This window comes from Tympanuchus pallidicinctus, unplaced genomic scaffold (assembly GCF_026119805.1).
Source record: "Tympanuchus pallidicinctus isolate F22 unplaced genomic scaffold, pur_lepc_1.0 scaffold3, whole genome shotgun sequence".
Lineage (NCBI taxonomy): Eukaryota > Metazoa > Chordata > Aves > Galliformes > Phasianidae > Tympanuchus > Tympanuchus pallidicinctus.
This window is the reverse complement of record NW_026294747.1, coordinates 82,468,264-82,484,246: the sequence shown is the minus strand read 5'-3', so window position 1 is coordinate 82,484,246 and position 15,983 is coordinate 82,468,264. Positions and strand designations below refer to the sequence as shown.

Genomic DNA, 15,983 nt, shown 5'->3' with positions numbered 1-15,983 from the left:
ATTTCCTTTCATAGTTACTACTGGTGACTTACTGATGGCAGTAGGATGTGACGCTCTCACTGCTTTCTAACTAATGCATTTCAGAAAGAAAAAATCACTTCCCAAGGCACTCTTCCTGTGGGAGCATCTTGCTTTTCTCAGGACAGCACTGGTCCTGTTGGTCCTGCTTCCATTTCTCTGGCCATGAGACTGGGCCTCTACTAGAGCCCCGAGTATGCAGGACTCACAGCTGCCCTAGTATGTAAAGCCTTGAGCATGGCTGTGTTGATCCAGCCCGGTCCCCTCTATAACGTCCTGAGCAGCAGGAGTGCCTCAGTTTGCTCAGAGACCATAGCAGTGGCAGGTGGAAGTGCCCCCAGAAGGAGAAATACTGCAGAGGTGTATGATAGCAGGATGGGATGGGGTCAAACACCCCATCAAACACCACAGAGCCTTTCTGCAAATTAACTTGAGCAAGCTGAAGAGGCCACACAGCTCTATAGACAGTTTAGTCCTCCCACCCTATATACATTTAAATACTCTGTATCCCCCAGCCACTCCGCCCTCTGTCTCACAATCTCAGCAACCACTGAACACCTCCTCCCTTTATTTTCTAATTGTGCCAGCCCTGTCCCTGTGTCACCTCTGGTCTGTGTCAATGCAAACCCATGACTCAGCCAACATGAGCTGTTACCAGGCCTCAGGTAGAAGTGGCTCACATATGCATCTGCTTGGGCCATGTGGTGGGATCATAGCTAGCAGAAGGATCTTCGTACTTGATTTAAACAACCCAGCTGGGCAGACTGCACACAATCATGAAAAAGGAATCTTTGTGTCTACTTTTCCTGTGAGTTTGGCTTCCAAGCAGACTGATGGAGACATGAAATCTGGATAACGCTCTAAGTCAGGGCAGCCTCTGTATAGGTGTTCCAGGGGCTGGGCTCTTCAGGCAGCCCCATTAGCATCTGCAGCATCCTTGACCATGCGATGCTCATTAGCTCTCTCCTACAGCCAGTGCTCACCAGAGATATTACAGGACAGCAGTTCATGAGGAACTGAGAAATCTGTGAGTCTATAAATAAAAACTACTTTGTATTTAGTATTCCGTAAGTATTGCACTCAGGCTTGTAATAAAGAAAATGGAAGGAAAATGTCTTGCCTCAGTGCTATAGGCTGCATGCCACTTGTCTGTGTCTTTCTGGGCTTACTTAAGTAAGGGTCAGCATCACGCTTGCCATGTGATTACACTCCCTCCTGTCCCCCTCTTACTTTGCTCTTCTCAGCAGATAACTCCACCCCATGTTTTAAGAAAAGTGTTAATGCTTGTCTGGCATGATCAGAGGGACAAATGTGAACCCAGATCCTATGGACTTCTTGTTACTCACACTATTTTATTTTTTAAACCACTGTGTTCCTGAGAAGTCTTGGATGCACAAAGCACTGATACATAGTTGACCTCAGTTACACTTTTTGGTTTGAAATGGACTAGTTTTCAATCTGCCTACCATGAGCAGCATTAGATGTCACGAGAACATTCATTCCAGCCACATTCCAGCCACATTCCAGCCAGCAGAAAAGATCATGCAGTGCATCTCCATGCAGCTCTGACACCTGAAGGCTGAGATGCACAAGCTGCACATCTGCTGGCCCACTGTGCTTGCTCTTGGTTGACAACCAAGGTGAAGTAATTTGTGAGAGCTAGGCCCGCAACGAAAGAGAAAGCTGATTACAATCAGCTCTCATTTGTCACGGCCCACAGGGATGCACAGGGAGTGCACCTCAGATGCACTACTATTTGCTCACCTTTAGTATCTGGTATGGCCATGCTCTGATTCTCATAAAAATCTCAAGACAAATGAGTTTAAAATAGAGAAAGGAAACAATGATATATATCTATTGCCATTATATCTATGGCTCTCCTATAAGCATTTTAATCTAACCTTGAATATCTATTTGTATAAGTACACTAGTGATTTCAGTACAATTACACATGAGAATAAGTAACTGGTTTGGTAATTTAGACTGACAAATAATAACAAAAGACCAGATGAACTTTCTAATGGAAGAAAAAAACAGTATTATTTCATCAAAGTGTATTACAGGTACATTTAAGACTATGTAAACATGGCAAGCCATTGTGGGGCTAAGAGACCAATTTTTATGAAGTATCTCTATTTCCGCTGTACACGATTTCCTGCAGATTTCTCGCCACCACGCCACAAGGTGGCAGTTTGATTTTGAAATTTAAAACTGATGCTGTTCAAGCTCCTGGGCTGCCAAATATTCTGAACATCTCACAGCGAAACAATGGCTCATCACTTGTTTAATATTAATAATGGTACCAGCATTAATTTTATTTATAGGTTAGAGCTGAGGCTGCTGTGACGGCACTGTGCAGACGCACACACTATATCCACTAAGAAACACGGTTGATGTATTTAGAATCAGTGATATAAATGACACAGCTAACGCAGATGTGCATTTTCAGAGGGAAGACAGCTCCCACCCCCCATCTCCCAGGCCTTCCTTCAGCAACATGGAGTGCCACCCAGCACCCCTCCTCACAGGACAAACCACAGGCTTACAGACGCCTGTATCTCATCGGGCTGGCTGGGTCTGCACCTCCTGTGTGACTACAGCAGGGCAGAAGAACTCACTGTGAAGGGGTGCCACAAGGAGAAGGGAAGGCCATGCTTTTGGGGTATACTTCAGGCAATGTGAGTGCCATCACTGACTGCAGATGGGCTGCTGAGGCCCCTCTTTGTCCAATAGGGTGGGTCATTGCAGGCTTGCCCAAAGTCCACTGAAGTCAAAGGAAATATTTACACTGGTCTCAGTGGGCCATGTGTTCGATGAGGCTGGGCACCGAGCAGCACTGCTGAGCCAGGGAAACCTGCCCAAAGGGGAGGGCATGAGGAGCATCAGGATGATATGAGAAGAGCTTAAATGAAAGCCAGCGATGCAGTAATAAAAAACAAAGATAGATTTAAGGAGAAAGCATACTGGCAGGCTGTGTGAAGTGTGTCTCCTGAGGAGGCTGGTGGAGCCAGGCCCCTTGCTGCAGAGGTTGCAGAGCAGCAATGGGCTGCAGCCACAAAACTCACACCTCCCAGTAGTACTGGGAATGACCCTGATTGTGGAGATCTGTAGGTCAAGATCAACATCCCGAACCCAATGCTGAGGCAGGCAGACAGCCAGCAAAAGGAAAAAAGCTCTACAAGAATGGCTGCGATGCAAGTGGAGGAGTCATTCTCAGCTGCAATACAGCTGAAGCACGCACATCCCATTGCCGGTCAGTGACGGTGCTGGAGGGAACCATGGAACACAGCATGCAGCCTGCAGCTGTGAGCCTGGCAGCAGAGTGTGAGCTGGTGAGACTTCAGCTCTGCCCTTCCCCCAGCAGGTTGCTGGCTAAAGCGGGTTACTTAAGCAGGAATAATACAGCCTCCATGTGACACGGTCTGCACTGCTCAGAAGCCTGGCATGTTAAAGAAGGAAACGTACTGACTTTCAGGTCTGTGGCCCTGAAGCAAGAAACAGATCATTGAGTTAATCCTATGCTTTCATCTCTTCTGAACAGTACATGTTCTCAAAAATGCTGTTGCAGAAGTGATGGCAACCCTCACCCTGCTGTGACTTACAGCACCAGGAGCATCAGGCAGACTCTGCCACTCTGCCTCCCACACTGTCACAGGTCCCTTGTTTCTCCTTGGATGCTCAGTTCCCAAGTAGAATTAACCACAGTCCTTTTACTCACTTGTACCACAAATCTTTTTCCAATATTCATATTGATCTTTTTTCCTCGGTATATATACTTCTGCCTGCTTTAGACAGTGCTATACTATGTGACAGTGCTATGGGAACTGTTGAGTCACGGCCTGAACCACTGATTGATCACCTGAGGCAAGGACTGGGTCAGCCAGGAGCACAGGTGAAGGCAATTCAGCTGTGTGACCAGAAGGAGTGGAGCCTGGCTGCACCTTTCCTAGACCCCATTTAAGGACTGACTGCCACTGGGGAAGGGCCTCTTTCTGGACATCCTTCCTTTTGGAGTTTTCTACTGTAAGCCTAGGACACAGGTGCGTGTTTCATTTTTTTATTGTCTCTTTCCATCATGATAATCTTTGTAACCTGTAAAATGCTATCCTAACCATGTCACTCTTCTAACTGTACAGTTGTTAACTGTACATATATTTAATCAGATATTCTTCTTCAAAAATGCTGGCTACAAAGGTTATGTAGAACTTCCTACTTTATTTCTTAGTAGAACAGGTGCAAACTGTATTCTCTAGGTGCTATTCTCTAGGTGCTTGTCTTGTGAGCTATCCTCTGAGAAAAATCCTCTCTGTAAAGTCATCCCTGTGGATGGTTAACTTGAAGCCAACTATGTGTCATCATCTTGAATTCCTTCTCTTGTTTTGTGTTGAATTGTTTCAATCTTGTTCTCATTTGCTATGGATGGGGGAAAAAAACATAATCCCAGATCCTCAGAGGCACTTAGACATCAGAATTCTGAGATATTGGCAGTCAATCCTAGGAGCTGGGAACCTTCCAGTGGATGGGCCTTCTACTTCTGTCTTCAGTAAAGCAAGTATAATTTTGAAATATGTATCAAGGGCATGCTTTACCTTAAGGTATATATATTATGAAACCAAAGATGGATGCTAGGAGTCCTGAATTTTGTTCTCACAGAGCTTCAGGACTGAAAGCTTTGTAAGAAAGGCGTAGCTCATTTTTCCACGGATTTCTTTGTGGTTTTCACGAATGCTATTTCCATCTTCAACTCCAAGGATCTGTTTTCTTTGTTTTTGCAGATTATTCCAACCTCTGCTATCAGTGCTATTAGGTTGTCAAAAAGCTATAGGCTATTAGAGTTGGCTTACCTATTGGTGTTACGGTCTTAGCTGTCAAGTTTGGGATGAGATAGTAAGGAATCGTTTCTCATGAATGACCCCTAGTATAGTTTACTTAATAGTTGTTGTCTTTCAAAAGCTGCACAAAACCCACTTCCTTTCCAAAACAATGAAGTTACATCTTTATCCACATAAAAATTTGCAGGTTCTCTTAGGTTTTAGGAGATGAATATTGTAAACATGATACATACATATAAAATCAGATCAACAGGATTTTCAATGAATGGGAAAAAAACCCCACCTTACATGAGTATATTTATTGGAAAATCCTTCTTTTCTATTTTTCAGTTGTTTATTGTAGCATCTGACAATATTTAAAGCAATGGGATTTTGTAAGCAAACATACGACATAAGTCTCTTGCACTTCTTCATTCTGATGAAAAGGGACATGAACTACAGGCTTAAATGAAGTCTGTAGAAAGCAATACTTTAAACACAAGTGTTGCTTCACAGCAGTGAGACAAAACCAATTCATCGCATGGAGGAAGAGCCCCGCGGGTGGCTGTGTCTCCCCTGCCCTCTTTCAGGCCAGACTGTGGCTTGGCCAGGCTCCCTGCTGCTGCACTCTGACAGTTGCTGGCTGTGGCTGAGACATTCTCACCAGGCTGTTCCAGCCACTTCTGCCTTGCCTGCTGAAATCACACTTGCGCAGAGCTCAGCTGGTGTGGGCGAGATATTTCCTATATACTAGGTATGTAGCAAATAAGGTGACTGAGGTCTAAGGACAGGCAAACAGCCAAAGCGTGGAAGCATTTCCAGTTTTGCAAGCGTAGCAATGCTCTGAAACACCAGTCCTTTGGGGTCCAAACACTGAGGCATGAAGGCATATTAACACATTCAGCAGAAGCAGTAGGCTCTGAACAGCCATCAAGCATCCAGCTGTTTGCTAGTCAGAATAAGACTGTTACTACTCTGAAGGACTAAATTTGAAGTGATGTCGAAATAAAGCATGTGGAATAATCTGACAAAAGAGTGGTATGTATGAAGAAGGAAGATGAGATCTGCACTGCTGTGTTAGTGACAAACAACAAGGTTATTTGAAGTTGGGATGCAGGGACAGCGCAGGCCTGTGGTGGTTCGTAATCACCATTCACTCATATGAATGTGCCAGAGGCTTTGATGAATGTTTTCAATCTCTCCTGTTGCCTGTGTTTCCCACTGTTTCATGATAAATTAGTCACTGATAAACAGTGGTTTGTTTGCTGCATTTCTAAGCAACAGAAGCTGTTAAGCTTGCTCTTTTCTAGTATTAAGATCTACCTTCCCTGAATGTGACAGACCAAATTATTAGTTAAGTAATAGGATAGAAATGTTAGCCTAAAAACATATGCATATTAAATGCTGTTTTTATTGAATGAACCCTGTTCACACTGCAGGACTTCTGGCTCTTATTGACAGGTATGAGAACTGTTCACAAATGATGCAAGGCTGGCTTAGCCTCGGCTCTGTTGTGAGAGCTGCAAAGCAAAGGGAGCAAGAATTCTTACAATGCCACTGGCCATCACAGTGGAGGCTGTATGAACAAATTCTTCTATTGCACAAAAATATCCAAATATGTTGATCCATCTTGAGTCCATTAATATGAAAGCCAGGAAAACAAAAGTAAATATTTCTCCTTTAAGTTCCCTTGATTTGCACCAGTTATTAAAAGATTTCCCGAGGAAAGAAAATAACTGTTACCATTTGCCTCTGATTGTTTGAAGCACTAACATGGTAAAACCATCCACATCTTAGAACCATTTATATTTTGATTCTTCATGTGTTGCTGTCCATAACATTATATGGAATGCCTATTGCAAAATTAAATTCACTTTAATGAGGTCTGAATGCATTTACTAGACCTGCATAGCAAAATGTGCTTGCAATATTAAAAGAATTTTATTTCCATTTAGAAATCTGTTGCCATAGTGACCAATCACAATTTCCTCAGTAGCCTTGTCTAGGAATAGGATGTAGGCTTTATTTTTGCTTTGCTTTTATTTTCTTTCTGCTGGCCAAGCCCTCATTTAACTATTTTTTTATTCTTATGTTCTGTCTTTTTCTAACCAATTAAGTCAGTAAGAGATTGGATTGAGTTTAAAACAAAGGTTATGACTTTGGCCCTTTCTTTTCAATAGTTATGTGAGAACCAGAAAGACAAAATGCTGCAGTTTCTGTGATTTCTCTCATCAACAGAGCACAATAATCTAGAAAGGGTTCTGAAGTACCAAAAGCCTTGGGAGACTGGTGCCTTTTAGTATCAATATAATAGTCATAGAATCATAGAATCATAGAATCACCAAGGTTGGAAAAGACCTAAAAGATCATCCAGTCCAACCGTTCACCTATTCCCAATAGCTCCTACTAAACCATGTCCCTCAACACAACATCCAGTCTTTCCTTGAACACCCCCAGGGTCGGTGATTCCACCACCTCCCTGGGCAGTCCGTTCCAGTGCCTGACCACCCTTTCTGAAAAGTAATACTTCCTAATGTCCAGCCTGAATCTCCCCTGCCGTAGCTTGAAGCCATTCCCCCTGGTCCTATCACTGATGACACGAGAGAAGAGGCCGACCCCCAGCTCACTACAGCCTCCCTTCAGGAAGTTATAGAGAGCAATGAGGTCTCCCCTGAGCCTCCTCTTCTCCAGGCTGAACATTCCCAGCTCCTTCAGCCTCTCCTCATATGGCCTGTGCTCCAGACCCCTCACCAGCTTTGTTGCCCTCCTTTGAACACGTTCCAGGGCCTCAATATCTTTCTTGCAGTGAGGGGTCCAAAACTGGACACAGTACTCGAGGTGCGGCCTCACCAGTGCTGAATACAGGGGAACAATCACCTCTCTGCTCCTGCTTGCAACACTGTTTCTGATGCAAGCCAGGATGCCATTGGCCTTCTTAGCCACCTGGGCACACTGTCGGCTCATGTTCAGCCGAGCATCAATCAATACCCCCAGGTCCATTTCCTCTACGCAGTCCTCCAGCCACACCGCCCCAAGCCTGTAGCGTCGCCTGGGGTTGTTGTGGCCGAAGTGCAGGACCCGGCATTTGGCCTTGTTGAAACTCATCCTATTGGCTTCAGCCCAGCTCTCCAGCCTGTCCAGATCCCTCTGTAGGGCCTCGCTACCCCCAGGCAGATCCACACTTCCAGCCAATTTGGTGTCATCTGCGAATTTACTGAGGGTGCACTCGATGCCCTCATCGAGGTCATCAATAAAGATATTGAAGAGGACAGGCCCCAGCACCGACCCCTGGGGAACACCATTCACAACCGGTCGCCAGCTGGATTTGACTCCATTCACCACCACTCTCTGTGCCCGGCCCTCCAACCAGCTCCTTACCCAGCCAAGAGTGTATCCATCCAAGCCTCTGGCTGCCAGCTTCTGCAGGAGAATGCTGTGGGAGACAGTGTCAAAGGCTTTGCTGAAGTCTAGGTAGACCACATCAACAGCCTTGTCAGACAACAGTCATGTCAGAGGTTTGGTGAATTGCATCTAAAGCTATCTAAAATTGAAAAGCACTTGGAGGATAACCTTCTATTTCAAGAAAGCACTTTATAACCAGCCATTAACAGTATCAACCCACTTATCACCCAGTCACGGCCTTAATCTTGTCAATAATGTACTTCCCTTTGAGAAACAGTAACTTGAAGTGTTGTTTATATTCCTGCTTGAGATGTATCTTCTCCCAAAGAATAACAGTATGAAGGAGCCTGTGAACCACTCTATCCTCTCCTCATGAGGCTGCTGTAAGATTTTTCCCACTGGGAGAGGCAGTGGGAATGTTTCTGAGGCAATGGTATGTAGGCAGAAGAAGATGCAGAAATTCATTTTTTGCCATCAGACTTCTGTGACCTTGATAAAACATAAGGAGGCTTATGCAGCAGAACAATGCTCTTATCAGACAGGAAAGTTTTTTCCCTCCATTGCCCAAATATCTACCATGTAGTCATCTGACTCTTGTATTTGTCACATCACCTTCTGGGAGGCTGTGGAGATGTCTACAGGATGCAACTCCACCTGTCTGAAATTGTAAAAACAGGTAAGACATATTCTGGGAATATAAATTTTCTTCCATGAAGTATAAGGCAAGCTGAAAACAACCTATTCCTGAAAAGGATATCTTTGCTGCAGAATCTGATATCAAATGCATGCCAGGGCCCCAAGGGCACCAATAGCCCTATCTGTCCTTCTCCCTTGAGGCATCCCTATCCACCCAGGCACAGGACCCCACGTCAGCCCTGGTGCTGTCAGCTCTGCCCAGTGAGACCACAGCAGAATTGGACTCCAGCTCCCCACAGCCCTATGCTGCCAAAGGCCCCACCAATGGGACCCACGGCAGGCCCATGTCCCTGCCTGTCCCAGGGCAGTGCCCCGTGTCCAGCGCTGGGCCTGCCCCGCTGCCTGCCAGGTGCTCTACTCCTGGCCAAAGCGATGGTGTGGCATGGGCTGCCAGGCTTCTGGTCCCTGAGGAGCACAAACCCCACGGTGACCTCACAGTGACGTAAGAACAGTCACAGGGGCCCTGTGGGTGATGAAAGAGAAAGGTCTCATCTTCAGCCAGGATATGGGTTTTCTCTGATCTTCACACCTTCACAGGTGGTGCTGGAACTTGCCCACATCAGCCTGAGGCTCTGGCTGTCATCTTGGCTCCTTCTAATTCGCATCAGTGGCATTACTGGCTAAATGGGAAAGATCTATGTCACCTGAGTAAATTCCTTACACCAATTAATCAGGAGAGCTATCTTCACCACCAGAGTTGGTTTTATTCTGTCTAAAATTCAGACAACATAATGGACAGTTTTCTCTTCTGCTTGAAGTTCAGATACCTCGCAACCAAGTATCTGTGTTAGGAGATCTGAGGTACTATAGCAGGGCTGTCCTAACCTGCACAAATCCTGTGCAGATAAGCTTCTACAATGTATTAACCTTTACGGTCTGGGAGAAACTATGTGAGAGTACACCAGAAGAATAAGCAAATAATACATTATCTGGACTGTTAATGAGTAAACTAAATTAGTGGTACCTTGTAAGGGCCACATGCAATTAAATACGAGTGATGAGCACTAAAGCTAAGGCAGAAGCATGTATAATCCAAGAGAGTCTGCATAGGAGAGTAGGTAATGGCACAGAAACAAATATTCCACAACCTCCCATGTCTGTACCATGCTCTTCTATGCGTAGAGTAAATGGAAACAGCAAGCTGGTAGCCTCAATGGTTGAATCTGGAAAGGCAAGCCAACTGTGAAAGCACTCTGTCTAACAGGGAAAGACTTAATAGCAGTAACAACTCTTGTGAGGTTAATAGTAATCTAAACAAGCTGCACTCAGCATAACTATGTATGTGCAAAAAGTTGATTGATACAAAGATTAGAAGAATATAATATCTCTATTTTGGTTAAGATTTTCACCTGCAGAAACTGGCTCTTGCCAGCTCTACAAACAAAGGAGACTGTGTGGGAAAACAGAACTAACCTTCTATTTTTCAAACAGCAGGTTCTGCTTCCCTCATATCGCAAGAAAGAACTTCAGCTGGAAATTTTTACTAGACATAGATGATGCACAACTTGGTAATAGTTTTTCTACAGATGTAGTTCTTAAAACTCACTAATGTTTTAACAGTTGTTTGTTTTTTCCCTTCATGTGCAGAACTTAGCAGAACAGCACAGGGATTTTATTACTAGGAATTCCAGATACAAATGTAATATAAACACAAGTCCTATAAAAACACTGCCAAAATTCTTTGAAAAGTAAATTACAGACGTTTTTTAAATGCAGCACTTCCATCAATATTAGCTACAGTAGTTGATTTTTAGAACATTTAATAAAATAACACAAAATAAAAGCTTCTTTACTATAAGGTCTATCACGGCCTGATGGAATTCATGTACCACATGCTCTTGAACTGAATTAGGTCGAGAGCAGAGTCAAAGTTCACATCTGGCATCCCATTTGATGCCTTCTCAACCTGTCACTCATACTTCACGTCCTCCAGAAAAGCAGAGAGCATAATGGGTGTTTTTGGACTATGCAAACGCCCTGGATCTACCAAGGCCGTGTTCTTTGCTCCTTGGCACAGATTTGCAGACAAGAGGTTATGATGTAGCAACTCAGAGATTGCAGCAAGTTTTGGATATGATCCTAGATTCCTTTTCACATTATCTCTTCACAGTTTATGCTTAAAGAAGAGTAAAAGAGCTCATGAATCCACATGAATTATATCTTTATATGTATATTATGCCATTACAACAGTACGTATCTGTATGTATCCATATGCCACTATATCTGAATGAAAGTATTCTTAGAGCTAAAAAGTAAGAGAATATCAATAAATAGGCATACTGTCTTGTATTTATAGGTATCACAACAATTGTCTGCCTCTTCCAGACTTACTGGCAGTATAGCTTAGACATCTACACTCATGCATCTGAAGCAACTCCAGTAATACAAGAACACCCAGGGCTTGGAACTGTGAGATGAGGTTAAATCAATCTTTGTGGTGTTACACTGGATTAACATTGATGTAAATCTGAAAGTAGGCTTCGGTAAACACATGGGACAGTCCAGAAAGGGAGGAACCAGGTGTAGCAATCATAGTTCATGAAGAAATGAGCAGCAGTGTTTCGCCTACATTTCCATTTATTTATGCTTCATGGTGCCAATAGAGTTTAAGAACATTTTATAAATGATCTGTGCATATTAAAACTCTTGACCAAAGAGCATTCATCTTAGCTCAAAATATCAGCACAGTGTGTACAGTCTTGATTGTCACAGTATTCATGAGTCAAGGCTATTTCCTTTTTTTTCTTTCTGTTGTGGTATTTTTTTAAAAGCTGTTGAATTTCTAAATCTCATTCTTTTTACGGAGATATTATATCCTGAAAATTCAACATTTGCATTTTCTTTCCTGAGAAACGTTCCTGTTGTTTGCAGTGCGTAAGTAAGCAGTGGTAGCAGAGGAATAATGCTTAATTAGGCATTTCCCTCTTGTTCCTTTTCTGTGTCACTGGGTTGTTCCACTTCAGTGAGGGACTGTGATGGCATCAGTTTATCATCTGTACACGCAGTATTACAGCAGACAGCAGTGAGCTTCCTGCCTCCTGAAACTAACTCAACTGAAAATCGACATCAGGTGTCTGGTGAGGTTGTGTTGGATTATCCATACCTCTTCTCCTATCACAGAACTCAGCTTTACGCCACGCTTTGTCTGATGCTTGCACCAGTGCTCACACCAGCGTAGTAAGCATGCAAGAGACTTCAGCAGTGGTTAATATGTGGCAGTGCTTTGAATCTCAGTGTTCAGGAATTCATCCTGACTTATCTTCAAGAGCCTGAAAGTAGTGCACAGAGAATGGTATGATACCTTCACTGCAATAGCTTTGTGTTTGAGACCCTTGATGTGCAGAGTAGTGATGATGACAGGAACCCAGCTCACCTTTACTTGTATTTGAAGTCAAGAGCCTCCTGCATTTCCAACACTGCTTTAATCTTTCAAAAGCTGCATGACCCTCTCCCTCCTTTGCATGACTGTCATCAGTTCTGATGCTCGAGGCAGTTTGCAGCCAAGAAAGCAGGATTCACCTGCAAGACATCAGCTCTGTATTGCAAGGCATGCTACTAGCTCAGCACACTTCTGCCTGGAAAAAGACAGCACTATTTGCTTTATGCTTGCAATAAGGCTGAACCATGGCAGCACGATCAAAGCCATCAGTAATATTCTGCACACCCAGTGTTCTGTCAGCAGCAAAGGGCAGATTGCCTGGGAGGACCTCTCTGACTTTTTATTTAGCCTGGCATCTCTCCAGTTTAGCAATTCTGCCACCCATAAAATCAGTAAAGCAGCTCCCTTTGCTGCTGCTTCCAGATGCAGCAAGAAGCACTGCTGCATAAAAGACAGTAAACAAGAGCTGTGCTAGGACATAGCCTTGCTTAGGGCTGTTTTTGACAGTCACAGGTTTTGACATCTTGTCATCACTGAGAACCTTTGCATTACCCCACACTATCATGAAATAAGCAAAATATGTTCCCAAACTAGTTTGGACATCCAAATTTATGCAGCTGCCTCTGGGCTGCTCGTGGCTGACAGCACTGGAGTCTGTGGTGAGCTCCACAAATGCCAGGTACAGACCTTGACTCTGCTCTTCTCGAACTAGGACAAGGCTGAAAACCAGGCTGTTCCTACAAAAGCCTTTTCAACAACCAGCAAACCCACTGATGTCATTTTGACATGGATTTTTCTCAACAGTTGAGAAAATTGATACACCTTGGTCTCACTTACAGGAATGTTTTTACCTTCTTTGCAAAAGGCACTAAGAATCTGTATACTTGAACCCTTGGGACACCATCTGTTCATTAGGTTATTATCATAAATTCTGGTTTTCTAACTGTTTGGTGACACTGTATTTACATACAGTGGTGAGGTGTGAGCAGAGACTTTGCCTTGCTCTATGGCAGCTGCTCAAAACAGCCGTAAGGATCTCTGCTCCCTGCTCCTCAATGGGCAGCCCAGCAGAGGGCTGGACCTTTTTTTAGCTCTGGCAGAACTGAAGAATGCAGAGCTTAAGAAATTTGAGTAAGCAATCTGCAATTTCCCTTCAGTCAACTAACAGGGTTAAAACTGTATTAAGCCACAGCCTTTGCAAAGATTTTTGTAATTTTTGTGTGAGGCAACTTTTGAAACTCTTTCCCTCACCTTTATCTTTCAGTACTCAAGCCAAAGGCTTTGCTAGTGCTTTCTGCCCGGTTTTGTGGTAACCTTTTTGCTTGCTTGCCAAGTTTTATTTTTACCTGAAGCTGGTGCAGCACCTGCATGTCAGCAGCAATCTGATGGATGTGTTCTCATTAACCCAGTCCACAGATCTGAATTCAGCAAAACTGATGAGTTTCGTTTAAGAGCTCAGCAGTCTCTCTTTGAGACTCTCCACTGTGTGCTGACATCTCTTTGTTTCTACAGTTAAGCTGTAGCAGCACCAAAGTTGGTTTCTGGCTGCCCTGCCTTGTCTTCGTACCCACAGGGCCTCCTTTGAATTTGGTTTAGTACTGGTGAAGCAGCTCTTGAAGGGTGACCACTGTCTGACTTGTTTCTGCCTAAAGATTAGGTTTGCCCTCAGTGCCTTCCCTATCTTGAGCACAAAAATGATGTATTCCTAAAAATTTTGCAAGCATTTTCAACATACCAGTAAGACATCATCCTGAATAGCCTTCCAAATTACTAGTTATATGTGGTGTGTCTAGTTAGAATCATAGAATCACCAAAGTTAGAGAAGACCTCCAAGATCATCCAGTCCAACCTTCCACCTACCACCATTATCTCCCCACTAAACCATGCCCCTCAGTACAACATCCTAACGTTCCTTGAACACCTCCAGGAATGGCGACTCCGCCGTCTCCCTGGGCAGCCTATTCCCAGTGCCTCACCACTCCTTTGGAGAATGAATTTTTCCTAATATCCAAAGTAAACCTCCCTTGACTCTACTTGAGGCCATTCCCTCTCATCCTATCATGTTATGTGGGAGAAGAGATCAACCCCCATCTCGCCACAACCTCCTTTCAGGCAGGTACAGAGAGCCATAAGGTCTGCCCTGAGCCTCCTCTTGTCCAGACTGAACAATCCCAGCTCCCTCAGTCGCTCTCCCTAAGGCTTGTGCTCCAGACCCCTCACAGCTCTGTTGCTCTGGGCACACTGCAGGGCCTTCATGACTTTCTTGTATTGAGGGGCCCAAAACTGAGCACAGTATAGGAAGTGACTCGGCCAGATCAGCCTCCACTCGAGTGCTCTAGAATCATTCTGAACTTTATTCTCAAGTGTAAATCCATTCTAACTACTTTGGCAACACTGATATCAGTGAATTTACTTCAGGTTAACATTGGCATGTGAGAGACCAAAATCTGGGTTAGAGTTTCAGCTTTTTAAAAGTCAGTTCAGCAACAGATTGTGTTTCATTAATGATTCAAACATGATACATTTGGAAATAGTCTGTTGCGAAATCCAAATTTGTTTGGGCACTGCTTCTATATCTTATCTATTAAAATATAAGCTGATATGTGATAGCAGGCATAAAGGGCATACCTTCCCCATATGACATACTTAGGACTCCCAAAGTTTCAGTAGAAACTACTCCCTTTACCCCTAGTCATATAAGCGCTCCCTTTCGTCTTCTCATCAGGCTGGCCGACATCCATCTACCGTGAGCAGAGAAAGACCGCCATCCCAGGATACTGCTCACCTGACTTACCATTGTGCTCCAGATGGAATGAATCCCCCTGGACATGCTTACATGCTTACTCTTCTTTCCTTGTTTCGTTTGTCTCTCCAAACTGTTCAATCAGTGTAAAACTCATCCCACCACCCTGCTCTGCTCTCTCTCTCCACTAGTATTTTTCCCTTGACATAAACCCAGCACCTGGTTACGTGCACACAGATCATTCCTGATTTCAGCCACTACCTCACATGGGAGATTACTCCCAGGCCTCTCCTGCCTGCCCTGAAGGCAATGAGCTTGCAGGAAATGGCACAGAGCAAGAGCAGCAGGGTTTCTGGCAATGCTGCAGCTGCTTGGCCAGCCCACAGGGTGCTGTTGGGGATTTCTGAGCTTGAGTTGGTCCCCGAAGTCTCCTTGTCTAATGAATGCAGGGTAAAAGCCAATCTTTAGAGAAGACTGGTTATCTGTTTTAGGTGCATTTCAGACGAATTACTGCCTAAAAGTAGCTGTTTTCCCACCCATATAGGGTGTCTAGGTGGTGTTCTATCAGCAAAGAGCATGATAAATTAAAACCACCACTTGCTTCAAAAAGGGACTACTTGAAAGACACCTGTTGTTACTGAACAGTTAAGGCTGTTCAAACTGAGCTGACAATGACTGAGGGGAAGTACTCAACTTGCCCCTCATTTTCTGACTCTTCCTTAACCCTCTGCGTACACACGTTGCCGCTGAACAGCCCGGGGTCCGACCCAGCACAGCCACACTTGGTCTGCAGCTCTTGGTGTCCTACCTGTACGTTAGAATACACGTCCCTCGACGTGAGGGAAACTTCGAGCTCGGCGCTGCCGTACGGGCACGTGGACCCGACGGAGGGCTGCCCCCGCAGCTGGCCACGTCGTCCCCGCGGGAGCTGCGC

At 44.4% G+C, this 15,983-nt stretch overlaps 1 protein-coding gene across 4 annotated transcripts in view; it reads right to left on the bottom strand.

The window, feature by feature from the left end:
• Positions 1-15,954, bottom strand: part of ASB4 (ankyrin repeat and SOCS box containing 4) — a 31,774-nt gene extending 15,820 nt beyond the window's left edge. For 2 of the 4 annotated variants that reach the window (XM_052692406.1, XM_052692408.1), the window contains exon 1: positions 15,858-15,954. The gene's annotated coding sequence lies outside the window, so the exon portion shown is untranslated. Of the gene's footprint in view, positions 1-2,636; positions 2,881-15,857 lie in introns of those variants that run through there. The other 2 variants (XM_052692409.1, XM_052692407.1) reach the window with 2 other exon arrangements.
• Positions 15,955-15,983: the final 29 nt, after the last annotated feature.